The 15,063-nt window shown below is 44.2% G+C and overlaps 1 pseudogene; it reads right to left on the reverse strand.

Moving 5' to 3' along the window:
- Nucleotides 1-6,873: 6,873 nt before the first annotated feature.
- Nucleotides 6,874-10,390, reverse strand: LOC134450428 (uncharacterized; annotated as a pseudogene).
- Between the last annotated feature and the right edge of the window lie 4,673 nt (nucleotides 10,391-15,063).

The following is a 15,063-nucleotide window of genomic DNA, read 5'->3' on the forward strand; positions in this document are numbered from 1 at the left end:
AATTTCTTGAAGACATGTTACACCCTTTTAGATAAGGGAGCATCATTTGCCGTGCTCACGTCGTCTTTGGGGAAAAGAAGATGGAGATAGTATTGCTTTTTGTGATTATTTGAAGCATTCATCATCAGTGATGTTGGTCACTTTGTGTGTTTAAAGGCATTGAAAGCTTCCTGTGTTGATTAGGACACTTGTGTCCATATGATATGCTAATGCCACAGGAACAACACTCACTTTGAAACCTTACAATGCTTTACCCTTGAAAGGTAAAGGTAAAGGTGTCATGATGGAATATAAAGGATGTAATGCTAAGTCACTGATGGGATTGCACTTAATTGATGTCATTGTGACCAGCCTGATCTCCAAAAATTCCGTGCTCCTGGACACAGATGTTAAGGACACGAAATCCGTGTCCAGGAGCACGGATTTTGCCAAAATTCCGTGCTCCTGGACACGGAATTGTTTTCCGTGCTCCTGGACACAGAATTGTTTTCCGTGATGGGCACACGGAAGTGCTTTCTATAGGCTATTACCACAGCACTGTGTAACTCTATCATTAGAAAATACATACCAAATGCTAATCCTAAACAAAATACAGGTAATGATATACAATTTAAGTTGTGCCCTGACCAAAACATTCCCTAACCTTAACCTGTCATTAAAGACATATTTTTGAGAAATACCTTTTCCAGGTGGTTGCTAGGCTATCAAATAAAAAAAAATGAATGAAAGAAAACTAGCTGTGCCCAGACCAAAACAATCCCTAACCCTAACCTGTCAGTAGGAAATGTTTTTTTTTGAAAAAATATTTGAAATAAAAAAAATCCTGGGAAAACACAAGACTGTGGAAACAGAGCTGTGGGAGTAGCCTATAGAGAGAGCACTTCTCTGTGTCCATCACGGAAAACAATTCCGTGTCCAGGAGCACGGAAAAAAATTCCGTGTCCAGGAGCACGGAATTTGGCAAAATCCGTGCTCCTGGACACGGATTTTGTGCCCTTAACATCCGTGTCCAGGAGCACGGAATTTTTGGAGATCATGTTGTTGTGACCCTCAACAACAAATAAATTACTGTAAAAAGCAAATATATGGCATATACAGTTAATGTGAAACAACATTATACTATAGTATTTACAGTAAACAGCTACATTTAGAGGACAGCAAACGTGCAACTTACTACAACTGTAACATCGCAACATCTGATCTGCCAATAATCCATTCTGGTGGTGTTGTCTCGGAGGTATGCAGTCTACAGTAAACATCCAGATACACAGTAAAAAATAAACATATAAAAGTCCACACACAGTGTTTACAACACTGTGAAGAGTCAAACAGTGGAGTCAACAAGTGTATGTAAAATTCTGCAGGTGGCCTGTGTAATTTCAAACCCCATTGGATAGGCACCTGCCCACTCGGCTCCAGGTGCCACCACTTTGCAGAGTAGAGTTAACTCTGAAAATGTTACACTGACTAAAGAACTGTCAACTCTTTCAGAGTTATATTAACACTGGTGTTTTACTGTGAAGCGCGTGCCGTACTTACACATACAGTGAAATTGTGCAACATGAGGACGAGAGTGCATCCATGTCCCGTGCCTTTGCCTTGTTACAGCACTGTTTACGTCATTAGGACATCAAACGTCCCACCGAGGTCTTTAGGCTTTACTGCGCTCCCTCTGTGTTTATCGCTGGGAAACTTTGAAGGCAACATGTCTGGTTTTCCATGCGCATTCCTCTCCATTAGCAGGGAACCTCATAAAAGGCATTGTGGAGCAGGTCCAGCAATAACATATCCTCTCCTGCTGGACAGACCTGTCATCTAATACCCATACGTACTGGGAGAAGGTTTGTAGCAATAATCACACGCAAGCAGGATAGAATCTAATGGCAAGACGAATAGCATCCATTTGTGTGTGTGTGTGCGTTCGTGCGTGCGTGCGTGCGTGTGTGCGCGCGTGTGTGTGTGTGTGTGTGTGTGTGTGTGTGTGTGTGTGTGTGTGTGTGTGTGTGTGTGTGTGTGTGTGTGTGTGTGTGTGACAGAGAGAGAGAGAGAGAGAGAGAGAGAGAGAGAGAGAGAAACTCTCAGCTTGCTGATTTCAACATAAAACTCATAACCCATTGAGTCATTTATCGATAATTGAATTGCAAACGTAATGTAGGTCAATAGTATTTTCCTAGATGTCAGACAATCCACCAGAACATCTTGGAGAGCAATTTGTCATTTATTGCAGATCCAGAGTTCTCTCTTGCTTTCTTGCATCTCTAACCTTTCGTTCACGCTGGCACTGTCCATCGATGGTTGACAGTGATCATGTCTTGACAGAATGGGGGTTGTGTTTTTATGTTACATGTACACAGCTAGCTGATAAATCCACCACAGTCTGACAAGTTGAAAATTCTGAACTTTTTGATGGAGACAACAAAGCAGACAGAACTGACGGAACCCCCCACAATGCACTTTTGCATCTGCCATTCAATGTCAATGGGATCTGTCAACGATGGCGCCCAACTGAATGACAAAAAGACGACAGCAGGTTAGACAGACAGCACGAAAGCCTTCATAAGAGTAAGGGTGTGCACATCCCACCTCTCTCTGAGGCCAGGTGCAGGGCAAATGCATATCTGATAGTGGAAAGAGTAGAAGTCTGAACACTGCAGCTCTGCTTTGAAAATGTATTCCGGTCAAACAACGTTTTGACCCAACAGGGTCTTCATCAGGCATGTGAAGACCCTGTTGGGTTGAAAAGTTGTATGACCTGAATACATTTTCAAAGCGGAGCTACAGTGTACGGACTTCTACTCTTTCCATCATTGACGGCACGAGAGCCTATGAGGCCTCTTACCTAGGTTAGCATGGGCATTGTCATATTCATATTCCAAATGAGTATCATCAAAAGATTAATAGATTAATACTGAGATTAATACTGGGGTGCAATAAAACACAAAACAGGTCTATTAATTGATTTCATGCCGGGATCGGTAACAGGAACGGATTAATGCTTTTGTACACAGTGTTAACTGGTCAGGCCCCTTTGGGAAGGAGGACGGGACTGTGGGGGGTGGGGGGATTGGTTTCTCCTGTCCCCCTTAGGACTTTTGGCCCCTTGTGCCTAGGCCCAGATGGTCCATCCCATCCATTAATCCACCCCTGGGAATTTACATATGAGAGGAAATGAATTGAGGAAATGAATGAAGCAGTGTATGTGCATAAGAGCTGTGGGCTTTTAGTCGGCTATATGATGTTTTAGTGCTAGGGATGCATACGATTAATCGATTCATCGATTAATCGACTTTAATCGATTAATGTATTAATTGATTAAAAAAACATTTATCGCAATGAATGGCCAATTCAACCGACCCAGGTGAAATGGGCATGTGAAGAGTGTGTGTGAAGAGGGGTGTGAGTAGTGGGAATATTAAAAACATCTTTGGATTAAAGAATTTAAACAGAACTCATTTAAATGTAGCATTTTATCTCAATTTTTAATTTAACTTTTTAGATTTAGTAGGTTTGTTATTCTCGAGAAACATTGCAATTTCGGGGGGAAACGCCGCTTATCAATTAATCGTAAGTCGATCAATCAACTAACGATTAATGACTTAATCATTAATTTGCATCCCTATTCAGTACTTTTTGTTCTGTATCTGATGGCTGGATTATAGCTGCTACTTCTAACTTATGGGACACACTAATACTCTGCACACTCTTGCAAATAATGTGTTCTGAATTCTCAACACTAAAGCGACTGAGTGGGGTCATTCATTGATAGGAAAGTGGAGATTATGACAGAAAGTGAGTGTGGGGAGAGAGATGGGGAAGGATCGGCAAACGACCCGGGCCGGACTCGAACCCTCCGGCACAGTAACCCAGTGCCCCATGGCATTTGCCTTGCTCTTGCACAACCTGTAGTTCCACGCAGTTCCATGAGCTTCACTGTGTGTTGGGCACCACCAGGGGGCTCCAGAGCTCAAACACACAGAGGTCTGGTAGGAACCAGGCAAACACCGCCAGGCCAAGGCAGGCCCAAAAATGTAATAATGAAATTAACAATTTGGTCCCACTCAAAAATAGTGTTCATTTTACTCTTTGGTCAGTGTAACATTGTCAGAGATAATTCTACTTAATACTGTGTAAATATTGAGAGCTGTAGAGATTACATTGACTCACTAGAAGAGTAATTTCACTCTCCAATCTCCATTTGAGTTGCTTTTATTTATTTATTCATTTATTTATTTATTTTTTTACAAATTACTAATTGGAGGCAAGAGGAGGCACAGGTTTTAGGTTGACCTCACTGACATGCAACTTGGATGAAGCCTTGCAAACAAAACATACCCGATGCAAAGTTTAAAGTCACCGCACATTTTACAGTGTTAGTAAAATCCATCTATTACTTTGATCAGATGATTTGGAAAGACATGATCAGAGGAAGTGGAGGGACATCTGTTTTTGCAAAGTTAACAAGACACTAAAGGAAGCTCAACTGAGAAAATCGCCCAGAACAAAGTTCCATAGGCCTACTATTTCTTCAACTCACTTTTTTGTCAAGCGTGCAGTCTGGTCATCTATGAGTGGTTTGGACATCACCATCATCAGTCTTGGCTCGTTTGTTCCTTCTTTGAGTCTCTCTCTCTCTCTCTCTCTCTCTCTCTCTCTCTCTCTCTCTCTCTCTCTCTCTCTCTCTCTCTGTTCTTCTCTACTTATCACTTCTGTTCTGTCTTCTTAACCATTTTCAGTGGAAGAAAGCTGGAAGGAAATGAGGATGTACGTAGACACAGTAAAACAAGCAGTATTATGGTATTTCAACACTTACAGTTGTTTCAACACCTTCCAGAGTGTTGAATTACAGTAACATTGCATTTTTTTATACTGCACAGTGCATATAGGTAGGATATTACTAGAGATGCACCGGATCCTGATTTTTAGGATCCTGCCGGATACCGGATCCACTGCTTAAGATCCTGCCGGATCCGGAACCGGATACCGGATCCTACGAAAGGGTTGAAACACATAGCCTACTCGCACACGTGGGCCCTTTTTATCACGTTGGCTCAAACTATTTTGACTGAAAAGCCTCGGCTACCGGATCCTGGATCCGGATCCTGTGAAAAACCCTATTATCCTGCCCGATCCGGAACCGGATCTTGAATCCTGTACATCTCTAGATATTACACTGTAAATGAGGATTGTACCATCTCACCATGACACATTAATAATCCGTGGCGGCGGTGCGAGCAGCTAAAATAGCAGCAGGGCCCTATAAAAATGGAGCGGGTGATGAACTGGGCCAGTCATCCGGCTGAGGCAGCAGCGCGGGGCTGACAGCACAGCAGCAACGGCCATAATGAATTCAGCACCGAAATAGCAAAAGCTACTATAGCAGTGAAAAGGCACACAGAGACCTTTGAAATGGCAGAGGCAAAATGGCACAGCTGGCACTGATAGAGGGCTTGCTAGTGTGTTATAGTGATATAATTGGAAATGTCACCTGCTGTGAGAGCTTGTGTGTGTGTGTGTGTGTGTGTGGGGGGGGGTGTTGTTCTTTTGTGTGTGGGTGGGTGGGTGTTGTTGTTGTTGTTTGTGTGTGTGTGTGTGTGTGTGTGTGTGTGTGTGTGTGTGTGTGTGTGTGTGTGTGTGTCTGTGTGTCTGTGTGTGTGTGTGTGTGTGTGTGTGCGCGTGGTGCGCGCGTGCGTGCGTGCGTGTGCGTGTGCGTGCATGTGCGTGCGTGTGTGTGTATGTGTGCGCGTGTGTGTGTGTGTGTGTGTGTGTGTGTGTGTGTGTGTGTGTGTGTGTGTGTGTGTGTGTGTGTGTGTGTGTGTGTGTGTGTGTGTGTGTGTGTGTGTGTGTGCAGGCATAGGGAAGCTGGAAAGTGTGTGTGTGTGTGTGTTGCAAAGGGGTTATCCCTGGCCCAGGGAGAAAGTAACATTGTATGTGTTAGTTGAGGGGGCCTTTCAAATGACTTTGTCCTGAGCCCGGCCAAAGCTCCCAGTGGCCCTGTGTGTCTCTGTGTGTGTGTGCGTGCGTGTGTGCGTGCGTGTCTGTGTGTGTCTGTCTGTGTCTGTGTCTGTGTGTGTGTGTGTGTCTGTGTGTCTGTGTCTTTGTGTGCATATGACACAGCAGTATACATTATTGTAGGGTGGTCCATCCCACACACCATACAGTATGTAATTGTGTAGTCTATAACTTGAGTGACTAGATGGAACAACTGCTGTGTTTGCTGCTATGTTTACCTGTCATTCAACTCTCTGTTTCCTCCACATACAGCATACAGATGGCTTGCAGATGATGATAGCTCTAAACGTGTAAACAATTTGAAAATGGCAAATCATTTGATGCTTGAATTGTTTAAAAAATGGTTCACCTTCACAAAACCCATATGCCATATTGACACTGTTTATGGCTGCAAAAAGATAACTTAAGATTATCTTTATTTCATTTTGATGTGTTCTACTGTATGCCAGGTTGCTGCATGTTTGAATCCTATATCATCCATGGTTGAAATAGCCTTGAGCAAGACACCTAACAGGGATTGTAACCAACGAGAAAACCCTGCAACCAGTTATTTTGGATAAAAGTGTCGAGTGTAACAATGTAATTACAGTACGCAAATATCGGGAAAACGTTTAAAACATTTGAAAGCAACACAGCCTGGTATGAGACTCAGAGTTGAGACTCTCTGACAGCCCGTTTAATATGTATCCTCTAAACAGGACAATTACATTTGAGCAGAAATGGGAATCATGCAATAATGAAACTGTACAAAATGCAATCCAAAAGATCATAAACATCACTTTATCAATATTGACCTATAACCTGAAAACCCAGAGATAGGCCCAACACCGGAATCCTAGTCTCGTGCGCTGCTCCTTAGCTCTGGACTGTAGAAAACATTTCATTTTGCATCCTAATTTACCAAGTTTCCGTTATGATGGGATCTCAGTCGTAGATCTCCCTAATCCCAGGATAATTGTGTGATTGCACACAACTAATATAAACTGTTCTTATTATGAATATTCCAACAATATCGGTTAAGTCTGAGTCCAGCTGTCAAGGGTTTTATATCCATTTACTTGTAGAACTGATTTGCATGCGGCCGACTAGTTTCTTTATGCATGTCCATCCCATATGAGAGACGTCTAGAATAAATCAGAGGTTAAAGTTGCTGGAAGGTACCATACTTATGAGATCCTAAGCCCCATACACTTTACCCCTATTCGACTGCAATAGGAGGCGAGAGGTGTATGTCGAGAGCTACCCCCAAAAGATCTGATCACCCCGCTTAAGTTCCAGTTTACGATAACATATTTTTATTCTAAGTAGACACCATTGACACTCGGGCTGACCCGAAGTATAGCGTCCCACTCCACATGGAGAAATGTCCTTGGAGCTGCTACGTTTCGACAGTACAATAACCTTATGAAGGAATAAACGGGGTCTATGCAAAGATAGATCAATGAAAGTTTTATTACAGGACAAATCTAATTATACGACAAGTACAATGTTGAAAAAGTCAATGCTACCTAATTAAGAGGAAATGGTTACATGGACACTAGGTCCACGGGAGCCCTTTAGCGGGGTTTAAACTCAAAGATTTGATCATTACACCAAAGTTTAATACCCAGGTATCTCGTGGGACGACCCCAGCCAGGGACCAATGACGTGCCGGCATTTACCTGGGCTGGGCTTAGCACAATGGCGCGGGGTTGGGTTGTAACCAACACCTTATCCAAATCCTATGATTCTAAATCTTTAATAAATTCACTAATAACAGTTTCAAAACCAAGACCTGTTCACCACCCGAAGTATTTCCATCAGATTGATACTAAACACATGCATAGAATTTCAAACACATCATAGTAAGCATTTAAACCACACATATTGGATCTGGCGGGAATTTCAGTCTCTGCGTGGGCACGGGAGGTGCGCGCATGCAGGGACAAATGGCCGCTGACCAAGATGCGCTGGGAACGCACACCGGGGGGTGCGCGCTTTTCACGCCGGGAGGTGCGCAATGCATACAGGTGACCGGAGGTTTTGGGGCGGTCCCCCCGAAGGGGGCCCTCTGTCACACAGTGCTTTTGAGATCCAGATGTCAGATATGCAATGTTTATCTTTGAAGTCAACAGAAAACTCAGAGTAGTAAAACAAAGGCGTTGAAATAAGGAAAAGAACGCAAACAAATGTTAATACCATGCCCGTGAGCCACCGGCGCTGTGAATTCAGTGCCCCTTTGTCAGGGCCCATATGGGGGGATCTTACAGTGGCCCCTCGGAACACGAAGGTAAAAGTCCAGTGTCTTTCGTGGCCGGTAGGAATGCCCCCACCGGCTGTCACTGACGAAGAACGGGCGTGAGGTATTTGCTGGCCGTCAGTGCTGCTTCAGACTCCCTTTTCAAGGAGCGGATGAGGTGTTTGAAGTAGCAGCACTGGAACAGCGTGAAGAGGAGGATGAGGGCGCTGGCGAGTACACAACCCCTGAAGATCCAATCCCACCGTGAGTACGCCGCCTCTGCGGCATGAGTGGTGGGACTGGTGAGGAGCTCTTCAGTCTTCTCGGCCAGATTTGGTTGAGTCTGGGCCTGGTTGGGTACACTGTACCCGCTGGATGAGCTGCTGTAGGGTCACGGTGTCTGCCAGCGCCTGGGTCCCCTCCTCGTAGAAGGGGTCGGTGTTCTCCCTTCAGGGAGAGAGGTCAAAGTCCAGTGGAGTTGAGTGACCCCATGGAGAGGTCATCTGTCACCTCTAGGCAGAAGCTGTGGTTGGCGGGGCATGTCAGCCCGCCATAGGAGAAAGAGTTCATCTTACTGATGCCACACACTCCTGTGTGTTGGTCACCTGGACGGAGTTCCATGGAGTGACCTAACGGTTATTAACTTGGAATCAGGAGTATTACAAGTACAGAGGACATATTTGGTCATGGCAACAATTCGAGTGGTGAACAATGTCTCAGTTGTACCTATAGTCATATACCCTGTAAGGTGGTCCCACGTTAATACCTGAATACATCAGAGTGGTCAATAGCTCAGAATCCTGTACATTTTTCATTTTGTCAGATTCAAACCACCTATGTAAATCCAAGATCACTATAAGATCTTGCAGCGCACGCTTAGGCACTCTGTGCCGCGCACATCTAAAACTTGCTGGGGGGCAGCAGTAAACAAATCTTGTGCAAATGTCTATGTCTATAGGCTGAGTCACGCTCGAGCTTGTAGGTTTGGTTGAATAATGCTAGACTAGTGGTCAGTAGCGCCTGCGCTTCTGACCGCACAGCCTTAATGTTTCGTTTATTGGAGTTAGTGAGGTGCTGGAATCCAGTGGCCACATGGCTTGCCAGCTAACTTGTGTACTGCGACTGTCAGCTGATTCTGTACGAGTTCACTGCCGAATTGACTGTACCAAAGAGGCCAGATATTTATGAGAGTAAATCTCTTTTGCTGCGCATAGAATTTACTTGAGCCGCGAGTCCAAATCCATAGTCAGTAATCGGGTCTTCGATGCGTGACTGCAGCCATGTGTATGTGTCTCCATTCATGTCACAATGTGTAGTGTAGGCAGTCAGTATGTATGAAATGTGTGCCATAACTAAATTGACATTGTGCAACAAGGTTTTGTTCATGCTACCCTTAATCAGTTGTGTGTGGGTGTGGATGAAGTATGGGACATTGTGTTGGTCATGTATAACACAGGTAGTCAATTAAAACATTTCTTGGTTCACATGTGCAATCAGAGGTGTGGTGTACAAATTGTTACTATGGAGTCAATTGACACCACAGTACACTTCTTTCGTCGGTTCTCATCTGTGAGGGGAAAAGACAGGTTAAGCAATGTCGTTGTAGACTATATGTGTGAGGTTATGTACAAGGTCCTACGTGCGGTAGCACTTTTCCGGATCCTTTTCATCATGTTTTATGTGATAGAGTATGTACATAACACCAATGTTAGCGAGTGGGCAGTTTTAAACTGATACCACATGATGCTATTTTGTAATTCTTTAGTGGGCTATGGGGTGCAGCCTACGGTGGGTTTAAAGGGAGGATGGGTGGAGCCTTCATTACAACGTTTGTGTGTGGCAATTTTGACCCGGAGCTACTCCGGAGGGCCAGGCTATATCTTGTTTAGTATGTAATGAAATGAGATCAGTGTGTACTGGCCCCTTGAAGGATTTCCAAACCCATCTCCAACATCCGTAGTTATGGGTGAGCTGCACCCCTTGGTCAGGCCTAACGTGTGTCGGCCCGACAGTCTTCTTTTTGTCCGGCGTCCATGGAATGGCCGCAGCTTCTGTAACAGAAACATAATATGATTATTCATCAGATGAGCACCTAAACCTTTTGCATTGCACTTAAGTGAAAACATCGCAGTTTCCCCTGGTCACGGCCAGACAACTGTTGTTCACAGCTTTATGGGCCGTGCCAGTGTGGGACAAAGGTATTTTCTCTCACGAACACGTACACCATTGTTCATATCTCCCGCAACAAATTAATTTTCAGCAGTAGGATTACGTGTCACTTCTCACATTAGATTGCTGTTGCCTTAGTATAGCCTGTGCATACAGTGCTTTGAGGCAATTTGTCAGCGCTGTGGATTGAGGTGGCCACCGTCAGTGGTCTCAAGTCATTTGGAGAGATATGCGGGTCAATGGAGAGTCTTATGACTCGCCCTGTCATTACTTCAAATGGGCGGAAGCCCGTGGCATTAGTGTTTGTGCTGCGTGATGTGTTTCGAGAACCTTTGGCGAATGTAACACAAAAATGTTTTCCCATGACTTATTCTGTGAAATGTCCCATGATCCGATTCACTTTGAATCGATAGGCCTACCCCATGTGCTGGAACAAATGTTTAACAAATACTCGCACTACGTGCGGTATTGTTTTGTGTTCGAATGGCTTCGACCCATTTCAATAATTAATTGACTATCACAAGACAGTTCCGGATCAGGAACTGCGTATTAAATTGGCGCGGCTGGAGTTGCTTTGGTTCCTAGCGGCGGACCAGGCAATCACCGCCCCAGCTCATGACGTCAGAGGCCCTTGTAGGCCACCAGAAAAGGTGTTAAATGAGTTGGATCGTAGCTGTGGAGGAAATATTCCTCTCCACCAGATTTAGTTGCAGGTAAATAATACTAATAGCAAAGCCTTTGCGGTTTCACACATAAACAGCTCTAGCCTCAAAACAGCTGTCCGGTGCACACAACCAACGAGCAAGCACAACATTTGTCTACTGCTCTAGTAAGTCTATGCAGAGAAAGACAGCCTTTGTAGGCGAGCCTAAATGGTTCCAACCTGCAAACAGCCTGTCTATGGCTTTATAAGCACACACAACAGCTAAAACATATTATTTAGCCCTCAACCTTCTGTACGGTGCAAGTCATCTAGAAAAGTTTCTGGCATTGCTTCAAATTAGGGGGTCGGGAGACGGCAGTGACTATGCTCAATGTGGGAGGCTCAGTGTATGTGACTTCCATGTGTTTTACGCGACGAGTGCAAACTTGCTATTAAAGTATCCAAAAGTTGCACTATCAAGTGCATGAGAGGGAATCCGAATTTAAATCCCTACGTCTCTTACGACGTGGGTTCTCTCATCTCTCATGCCTGTTTACCTCGCCAGCTGATCTTGCCAGGGCAAGTGGCGCGTGCGCGTTCTCGCGAGGGACTCGTTGCCATGGAAATCTACTATACATCCGGGTTATCACAACAGCTGAGCCGACTACGGCTGCAGCATGCGTTTGTTATCTCGAATTCGTTCAGGACTTTACTACCACCACTGCATAACCATTCCATGTTGTAGGCGCTGCATAGCACAAAACTGTGTATGGACTCTGGTGGGATTTCGGGAGACCATCCTGGAGTAGCGTTTGCGCTTACAACGTTAGCATGGTCACCGGAAAACTCGCCTCCAAAACACTGCTATGGCTAGCTCTACAATGGAATGCTTATGGAGTTGGTAGCGTTTAACTCTGTGGGCCGTGTGTTAGGACTCAGTTTACGAGCCCATGGACCATTGAATTTACTTTGAGAGGGTGCGTAAGGCTTTCACTGACCTCTCCGGTTAGTGCCAAATACGATTTGTAGAAATAAAGTGGTGGGAACACCACCCTTAGTTCACATTGAGCCACGTTACTGCCGTCACTTTAACCATCCCAAGACCATGGGGTAACTGTCTTGGAAGTGATGCCTCCTAGCTCAGGCGGCAAAAGACATTTTTCAAATAATCCATGGCCGAAGCCGTGAATTGTACATCAACTCTGTCGTATCCCTGATGTTTCCCCACTACTTTATTCAACCCTTATCAGCGTTCTACGGTGCTGATCTACACGAGTATGTCGACTCGAAAACAACAAAAGGATGTCATATATGTGTAGTGTGCTAGATTTGTCCCTTATCTTGTGTTGTGGAAAAATGAAAAGTTTTTCTTACCAAATCCAGGCGTAGATAAGAAGCAGTCCAAACCTCATGCTTTATCTGACTCCATATTTTACATAATCCAGGGATCACGACGCCGGTCACCACTGAAAAAGTATAAAATACTTTTCCCTCCACTTTAATCCTAACCAACGACGGAAAGGAGTGGGCATTTGAAACAGAAGCAGTGTTAACTTAACTTAAGACACAGGAAAGGCAAATGGCATGATACAGATGAGGAGATACAAATGAATGAAAGTTATATGACAATTTAATTATCAACTGCAAGGTAACATTACATTTAACTCAAGGCTACTGTAGGTTACATAGGGTACAGTGAAATCAAATACAGTTTACCCATGATAGACAGACAGACAGAGAGAGAGAAAGAGAGAGGGAGAGAAAGACAGAGATTGGAGCCCCTTTAGAGATGGAAAGAGACTCCCAGAGGAATTTCTAAGGTGAGCTTATATACGGCAACCCCCCCCACCCCAAAACTGTCCTTTGTCTTTCTAGGGCCAGTGGCACCCCAGGTGTTTGAGCCACCACATAGCATGGGGGGAGATGACCCCTTAAGTCAACTTTACTGAGATAACATCAAACAGTGACAGCAACAATATCAGTTCTGGGTCATCCAATAATCTCCATATTTACAGTTGACCCTTTGATACAATGAGATATGTCAAAATCGCATTGAATCACAAAACAATGGATGACTGGAGATGATAATGTTGATGGCTGGTGGAACCTGGTACTGTTTCACACAGGGCACTGATGAATGTAAAATCACATCAGTTTTCTGTGTGGCGACATGTGACTAAAGGTTTTCTCTTAAGGGGTCCGTCACAGCAGGCATCCTTTATCAGGGAGGGGTGTCGAATTCTGGCAGTCTTCTTATCTTATCAGTCTTTTCAGAGTTTAGGCATTTGCATACAGAATGATTGACTGACTGACACAGCATATGGCTTGAAACAGCTGCATCAGAGGTTTTCATTGCAACAGTTAAAATACATTACACTTGTAATTTCATCCCAGCTAACCAGTCTTCTGGTCTGTTACAGAATATATTCACATATTTAGCATCACATTGGTGTTTACATTATTGTCAGAGAAGAAATGAACAGTAGTGTGTCCTATGAGTGTTATCTCACTTGTTGCTAACTGAGGCCATTTTATTAATGCTTCTTTACCTCAGGCCTTTTTTTGCTCAGGGCAGGCTACAGGGCAGGGCTTCACATTTTCCCTAATTGTAGACTTTGACTGTACTTTGCAGCCTTGCTACTTACATAATGGCACCAGCTCATTTGCAACCTCAAATAGATAACTTTTAGTTAGGACACATAATCAGGTAAATATTCTTCCACACAATATTTGGTTGTAGGTAATAATACTAAAAGCAAGGCCTTTGCGGTTTCACACATAAACAGCTCTAGTCTTCAAACAGCGATCCGATGCACACAACTAACGAGCAAGCACAACATAAAGTCTACTGCTCTAGTAAGTCTATGCAAAGAAGGACGGCCTTTTAGACGAGCCTAAACGGTTCCAACCTGCAAACAGCCTGTCTATGGCTTTGTAAGCACACACAACAGCTAAGACATATTATATAACCTTTCAACTTTCACATGTGCAGTATGAATATAACAGGCATTGTGAATAATTTCTTGAAGGTGGCGAGGTAAACCGCCAAGGTGATAACTTTTAAAACGTGAAAATGCCCCGTGCGCAATTTACTAAAGCCACGCGGTGGGTGACATCGTAATGCATTACATGGCTATGAGAAGTCTATGCTCATTGGCAAGCAAACGTGTCTTTCTTACCAAACCGCTGCATTGTGACTCTGTCGGCGTTTAATTGCGCTGATCGTGGGCATCTCACTTCGAAATGAACTCTTAAGATGGCGTGAACACATCTGGTCAAAACCTGTGTGAATACTGTTCATACTGGGAGAAATACACAAATCATCCATCATACGCATAGTGGAGCAACGGTCTGAAAATCATAGGCATGTCGTGAACATTTGTGGATTTTTTCCTTCTTGGAGGTGGCGGCGGGGGTCCTGCGCGATATCTTTCGAAGGTCGGCGAGTCACACGAGCTGCTTTGATCATTATCAGTCTCGAGTGATGCGCGACGCTTGAGAAAGTATGGCGGAGGATGCCCGAATCCAAGTTGCCAACATTTTTGCGCTTCATGCCCTGCTTTGTTGCAGGATTTACAACATTTGCTGTGATCGCTTACTTTTCGCCTAGTGCGCTTCTTTTGGGGCCTTTGTTTGCTCGACATTGCAAGGCATCGGAGAGCAGCCACACTGCGCTCTTCTATAGAGGCGTCGCTAACCACAGCTTTTGTCTCGGCATCACATGGAGCGCGGGCAGATGTGCCAGCGGCATCGGTGCGCTCACGATTCATTTTCCCATTTAACAGTTCCATATTGTTCACAACAGTTGCAAGGAAATCATTCAGCCGTTCAATTGTCTGATTTTGTTCTTCAATCACTTTCTGCTGCTTCTCATACAGTATATGCATAATGCCTTCAGAATATTTGCGTTGCTTTGCTTTTGTCTTACGCATGCCATAAAACAACCAGTAATGATATATATCTTCCTCCTTAGATTCTACCGTAATGCGTTTGGTAGCCAGTTTATCTAATGTATCAGCCAAAT

The sequence above is a fragment of the Engraulis encrasicolus genome, chromosome 6 (assembly GCF_034702125.1).
Source record: "Engraulis encrasicolus isolate BLACKSEA-1 chromosome 6, IST_EnEncr_1.0, whole genome shotgun sequence".
NCBI lineage: Eukaryota > Metazoa > Chordata > Actinopteri > Clupeiformes > Engraulidae > Engraulis > Engraulis encrasicolus.